Below are 7339 nucleotides of genomic sequence, written 5' to 3' on the forward strand. Positions count from 1 at the left end.
CAATTCTAAGTCGTGGGTAGCATATAACTCTTCATGCTTCTTCAATTTTCTAGAAGTGTAAGCTATTACTCCGCCTTCTTGCATCAATACTGCATCCAATCCCTGCGTCGAAGCATCGGTGCAGACAGTGAAGTCTTTTCTCATGTCTGGTACTTGAAGGATCGATGCACTAGTTAGTAACCTCTTCAGCTCTGTGAATGCAGTGCCACATTCATTTTTCCATTCATACCTAACCCCCTTTCACTATAATGTGGTGATGGGTTTTGCAATCCTTGAAAACCCTTCCACAAACCTGCGATAATACCCAGCTAGCCACATAAAACTACGTACCTCATGGGCATTTTTTGGTACTGGCCAATCCATTATGGCCTTCACCTTTTCCGGGTCAATTGAAATCCCTTCTCCTGAAAAGATGTGCCCAAGGTAATGGAATTTCTTCTGAAAGAAGGAACACTTTGACAATTTCCCATACAATTGATTTTCCCTTAAACAAGTCAATACTACCCTTAGGTGCTTTTCATGCTCCTTTTCATTCTTGGAATATATAAGAATGTCATCAAGGAAGACTTGTACGAATTGGTCCAAATACTTCCTGAACACACCATTCATGAGGCTCATGAATATTGCTGGTGCATTAGTTAAACCGAATGGAACAACTACGAACTCATAGTGCCCAAATCGAGTTCGAAATGAAGTTTTTGAGATGTCTTCCTCCTTTATCCTCAATTGGTGGTACCCAGATCGTAGATCGATTTTTGAGAAGACTGTTGCCCCCTTCATTTGATCAAATAAGTCATCTATTCGAGGTATTGGGTACCTATTCTTTATCGTGGCTCTGTTTAAGTCTCTATAATCTATGCATAGGCGCAGGGAACCATCCTTTTTCTTGACAAAAATTACTGGTGCACCCCAAGGGGAAATACTAGGTTTGATCAATCCCAAGTCTAAGAGCTCCTTTAACTGCATCTGCAACTCACAAAGCTCTGGAGTTGTCATCCTATAGGGTGTCTTAGATATTGGTTCTGCACCTGGTTTCAGATCAATGGTGAAATCAATCTCTCTTACAGGAGGTAATCCAGGCAATTCCTCTGGAAAAACATCCTTGAATTCTGCCAAAACTGGATGTTGATCTAGGGAAGGTCCCTTCTGGTCACTTACAGTCTTGACCAAATACAGTTTGCAACCTTGTCTGAGACAACATTTTACCTTCATCATGGATATGAATCGTAGGGACACTCCCCTCTTGATTCCACAAATCTCAATTGGCCTACCTTCATCATCTAAACAGATCACCTTCTTCTTGAAACAGTCTACCAAAGCTCGATGAGCTTCTAGCCAGTCCATTCCAACAATTACATCATACGTTCCCAATTCTGTGACGTATGCCTTTAACTTAGTCATACACACCCCGAGGTTTACCTGACATTGGTCAACACTAGGCCCTACTGCTTGTTTTATTCCAGAAGCCATCTCGACTTGTTTAAAGTCATCGTGCTCATAGGTTGCCAACCCACATTTTTCTAATGCAACTGGTGAAATGAAACTATCTGTAGCACCAGAGTCAAACAAAATTTTAACTTTTAATTTGTTTATCATACCTGAGGTTTCTACTACGACAGACTGGTGTTCAACTTGCTGATTGTCAACTGCGGCATAGATTCGGTGGTGGCTACCTGCTTCCCTCATTGGTTCTTTTCCCTCTCTTCTGTTGTTACTGGTTCGAAACTCTAGGCAGTCCCGTTGGTAATGAGGTCCTCCGCATCCCCAACAAGTGATGCGTGGTGGACCTTGAACCGAATGATGTGGAGTTCTTTGGAAAGAGTTTCTTCCCCTGGAACCCCTACCCCCACTTGTTGTTCCTCGCCTATGACTTTGATTTGTATGTGCCCTTGAAGCTGTGGGTGAAGCTGCACTAGAAACCATGGAAATTCCTACTGTTGGTGTTCTAGGTATAACCCTGTTTCCATATGGTGGTGGCCTCCGACTTTCCCCCTTGGGAAGGTACGAGGGGCCTTCCCCATAAACCCTGTTTGACGTGGAAAGATGGCTCTGCCTTCACCCTTTAAATCTAGGTGTTCTTCGACATAACGAGCCTGTTCTACAGCTTCTGCAACTGAGGATGGTTTCCACATCCGTACCATTGCCCTAATCTTAGGTCTCAATCCATACATAAAACGATCCGCTTGGCGCTGATCAGTATCCATGTAGGAAACATACTTGACCAATTCCATAAATCGAATTTCATATTCTTCTACAGTACGACCTCCCTGTATCAGGGCATGGAAGGCTCCTACCTGTTGTTCTTCATAATATGCTGGTAGGTACTTCTTCCTAAACCTCTCCTCAAACAATTCCCAAGTAACTGTGTCTGGAGTGAGGTGTAGTTGACGCTCCAAGTTACCCCACCAATTCAGAGCACTATCTCTGAGTTGGAATATTGCTATTTTGGATTTGGAATTGGAATTGTAATCCCTTAGTTCGAAACACCTTCCCATCCCCTCTAACCAGGCTTCTGCACGCTCACTGGCACGACCTCCTACAAATTCTGGGAGTTTAATCTTCTGGAGCTCTCTAGTAATGTCCTCAACCGGAGGTCTTCTATCATAATCTCTAGATCCCTCGGGGTTCCCTAACCCTGATGAAGGGTGTTCCCCTTCCATTTCATTTGTTTGGCGTCCTCTTAAGGTTTCATTAATTGCTTCCAAGGAACGCAGGATGAGAGTCAATTCTGGTGAAGGTAATGGGTTATTTGAAGGAGGTCCTTGTGAAGACTCTCCAAGCCCTTGGTTCCTTCGTGTTTTCACCATTTTGATTTGTTCAAAATCTGCGTGATATCTAAGACTTATTAGCATTATTCCTAACATTTTCTACCACATTCTAGATAGTCCATAGAGAACCCTAAGCAATAGATCAATTCAAGTTATGCAAGTTACTTCTTAGCCACAAAATTAAACTTTAGAACATGTTGATCTGTTTATTTTGGGAAGGCTGCATTTGTGTTTACTTCGATATTTATGCATTTAAATAACTTTGTTTATGCAAAGAACAAGTAGGAGATAGTAAACCAGAAAATGCAGTAAAGGTTCTGATGTGTTAGATTCAAAAATTTTCACAGAATGCATGTTTAACATTTATCTCAGCTACATGTAATATTGGGTTTGGGCATTAAACTTCATGCAAAAACTTGAAACTGAGTAAGGGCTACAGAAAACGATTTTCTTCATTTATGAATGTCTAAAGTGGGCCCCAATTGGGGGTCATAGATATCTACATTCGTGTTTACCAAGGTATTTTAATAGTCATTGATTATGTGAACTAATATTTTATTGCACAAAGTGGAAAAACCCTAACCCAGCTCCAACTCCAAGAGGGTGAAGAGAAGATTATAAAACATTCACAAGAGTATTTTCTTCTAGAAAGGAGTTTTCCCTAAAAAAAAAATTTGGGAGTTGACTCTCCCTCATCTTTCCTTCTACGTGTTTCATCCCATTAGGTTTTCCATATATGATTTACAACAAGAGAATGTAGTATTGATAACTTTCTATATCCTTCCATGAGTCCCCATCATATTATAGTACTAGAGGAATAAAATTTATGTTTTTGCATTTATTTATTTTTGATAAATAAACAGAAAAATTAAGATAAAAGGATGAGGGAACCGGTGATATTAACAACTGTACAGTGCTATTCAGTGGCAACAAAATTTTCAAATCTTACATGGTATATATTTAAAATAAATGAAATTGGAGTCTAATACCCATTCCTATGATTTTTCCTTTATTAAATAATAGAAAATTAATAATTGATATCTTCTGCGTACTAAATAAGGAATGGAAGCGATGAAGTCTCCAAAGCTCCTAGAATCATACTTATGTGTTAATAAAAAAAAATAAATTTGTTTCTAGATTTACGACCCCTCTGAAAACATTGTAGACATGCATGAAATACCTACTTTGGCACTAGTGGTTGTACTTGTGTTCGTATGTTGAGGAAGACGAGCTCTTAGCCAAGCAGAAGCAGTTTTAGGACGTACTCCAAGACAATGTTGCATCTTCAACTCGTGAGTAATAATTTTAAAATTGTTTTTATTATTATAAAAATTTTGGATATATTTATTTATCCAGCCTCCCTTAACTCACTTGTTAGTTTCCACTCTCTGAGGGATATTTAAAATCAAAACCTTAAAAGTTAACATTAACAAGTATGGAAAGCAGTGTACATTAATCTAGGGGTCAATTGAAGAGCACATAAATCAGAGAATGTGGATTGAGGGCATAAAATGAGCAGTGTCGTTCAAAATCCTGGTGACCAAATTCACATTAAAGGGCATTCTATTCTAGAACATAAGCTCCAGCCCCCTCCTTAGTTTTTTTGTATTCCGAAGAAACTTGCCTCTTGTGAGTATCGCACTTGAACTTACTTTTGCCATGACCACAAAATTTTCTATCTTCGTAGCGTATTGAATGTCAAGAAATAAACTATCTTCAGTGTTTTGTATTATATTAAAGTGTCTATTTTCATGATGTATCACACGGAAGCAAAGTTTCCATATTTGTGGCGTATCGCATGAGAATAATATTTCCATTTCATTGTGTATCACAGCTCAACAGTGTTTCTATTTTCTCCTTCATATGGCACCAAAATATTTTTAGCGCTGGTATTTTTTTATCTTTTATGTGTATCTTTTAATTTTGGTAATATTCATTTTGTATTTTATCTGTTCTCATTTTTTGAAATTATAGCCATATTCTTAAATTGCTCTTAAGCAGTATAAACTCAAAGCACAAACTAGATAAGAGAATCGAAATTACAAATAGAAAAAAAAAAATCACTACAGTTTTGACTGATTCTTGAGCAAGCTTGACCATGTCTGGCGAGTATCAGAAGTCTAGCGAGTTTGACTAAATTTCACCAAGTCATGCCAAGTTTGGGAAAAGCTTCACAGCATTCCAGCGAAATGAGTGAAGTTGGTGAGCTTCCTGAGTAATTGGTGAGCCCTGTTACTTCGATCATGGCCAGTGATACTTGGTATATGGGAAAATAGACATCATTCAATCCAAGAGATGTAAGTACCATAGAACACTACATTAATTTTGTTTCCAATTTTTTCTCCTTTTCTTTGTGGAAACATGAGTCTTGTAATACAAAATTACAAGAAACTACATCAAGTACAATAAAGAAACTTACTCCCACTGCCAACCTAGGTCAGGAGGGCAACCCATATCAGTATCTCTCATATAGTTTCCAGGAAATATGGATATTAGGAGAGATTTGTATTGTCAGTTCATCCAAAATTCTGTGAAATACAATCCTACAGTTAGTAAATTTGTTACAGTCAAAGGTGGATTACATCTTATTCACCTTAGCAATGAAAGGATCTTTTTCCTGAGAACCACCCAACAGAGACTTAGAAGGAAAACTGGGGAGATGTGTTGAATTTTTTTTTTCATATTCAGAAGCAATTGCAGAAACAAAGGGCAGACTGCCCAAAAAAATGCTTTTCATCTATAGAAAAACTTGACTGCAACAAATTATTTACCCAGCACAGCAATGGTGGAAAATTGTTCCAACGGAAGGAAGAACCAGGGGGTGGATTTGTTTGGGGTAGCTAACTGAAGATGGCGAAGAATGGAGTTATGAGTGCTGAGATGGGAGCAGAAAAAGAAGAAGAGATCGAATTAATTTCTGGATCAACAGCACAAAAGAAATGGATCGAGACGGCTTTGCGGTTTCTACCTGTTGGATTTTGCATTTCAGCTCTTGCACTTATGCTTAAGAGCAAGCAGGGAAACGATTATGGAACTGTCGAGTATAAACATGTTGGCGCTTTCAGGTATTTGGCTTATGCAAATGGGATATGTGCTGCGTACTCTGTCCTCTCGGTATTTGATTCTGTTGTTCGTAGGTCCCGCAGTCTTTCCGGGGCATGGTTTGTTTTTGCTTTTGATCAGGCATTTACATACTTGATGCTGGGAGCTGGAGCTTCAGTGACCGAAGTACTGTATCTGGCATATAAGGGAGATGAGCAGATCACATGGTCTGAACTATGCCCTTACTATGGAAGATTTTGCAACAGAGTAGAAGCCTCTCTGGTTTTAAGTTTTTTGGCTCTGTTATGTTTCATTCTTCTCTCCCTTATATCAGCCTACAGGGTGTTCAGTAAATATGATCCACCAAGTCTTTGCAAGAAAGACCAAATAACTAGCCAGAGTTGAGTGGTTATAAAGTAAGTAAAGAGAGTGCATGTAGTTGAGCACATTGTACATGCTCTATTGAAACCTGGTTAATGTTAATAAAGTAAAAACAGTAGTTTGTGCTCTTTAAAAAAAATTGGTTTGCTACCGAAAGATGAAATGTTACTACGAATCACAGGTCAACCAAATACTACCAAGTTGTGGGGAAAATAATAGCACCCCTCGCGCAGGTCAATGCGCAGAATCTCAAGGCTGGATTAATCGTAAACAAAGTAATCTATCCCATCCATCTAACGGGATACAGGGCGAATAATCTGCGCACATCTCTGAAGGTGCAAGTTCTTCTCAGTGTGAAAGGAACACAACAGATCTCTCTGTTGTTCTTGTACACAGTAGAATGTTAGCGAAAATAATGTATGTCACTCAATTTGCAAGTCTCCCGTTTGTTATTACCAAAATCGTAAGGTCCATGTAAAATTGGGAACTGACATTGAAGATTTGATTAGCATTGCAGAATTCAAGGCTTGTGTCCATACGAATTATCACGTGAACTTCATAGTTCGGAACAAATTTTGTTTGACCCCTACAATTATCTCATTAATAAAGATAACCATCGTTCCCTCACAATACTCATATTCAATGAAGTACGTATGAAAATTGACATCAAGGAGCAGGAATTTGACTCCATGGCAGCGATGCTGATGGGTAAAGGCTGTTAACCAAAACAGCTTAACAGCTACAAGGTCAGAGGTTCAAGCCCTCCTTCTAGCGGTCTTTGGGGTTTAGTGGGCTTTGGGTCCAGGTTTTGAACCAAAGCTCTGATACCATGTGTAAGAGCCCTATCCTAGGGTCTGCTAATGGATCTAATTTTTCTGAATTAAATGCGATAAGAGGTGATAACTTACTTACTTACACGACTTTTAAACAAATAAAATTTTGTCATTTACATTATAATCAACATAAATTATGGTGAGCATTCCATTGATATCAACTTAACAAGAGTAGTCCATGGAAAAATACCTGTTCCGGCGGTTGATGATGATACCTTTGTCTTATAGCTCCAGCTGAACGCTCCTTCTGACCGACCCAACCGGATTTACCTCCCAGCCAACTAGGAAATAAATTCCTAGCCCAGGAAACCTCCA

At 39.0% G+C, this 7339-nt stretch overlaps 1 pseudogene; it reads left to right on the forward strand.

Annotated features, from left to right (window-relative positions):
* Positions 1-5556: 5556 nt before the first annotated feature.
* Positions 5557-6411, forward strand: LOC149177608 (CASP-like protein 2A3 pseudogene; annotated as a pseudogene).
* The last annotated feature ends 928 nt before the right edge of the window (positions 6412-7339 follow it).

Source organism: Pinus tabuliformis, chromosome 4_1, assembly GCF_031772625.1.
Source record: "Pinus tabuliformis cultivar Carrire ecotype Pingquan chromosome 4_1, CPIR1, whole genome shotgun sequence".
Classification (NCBI taxonomy): domain Eukaryota; kingdom Viridiplantae; phylum Streptophyta; class Pinopsida; order Pinales; family Pinaceae; genus Pinus; species Pinus tabuliformis.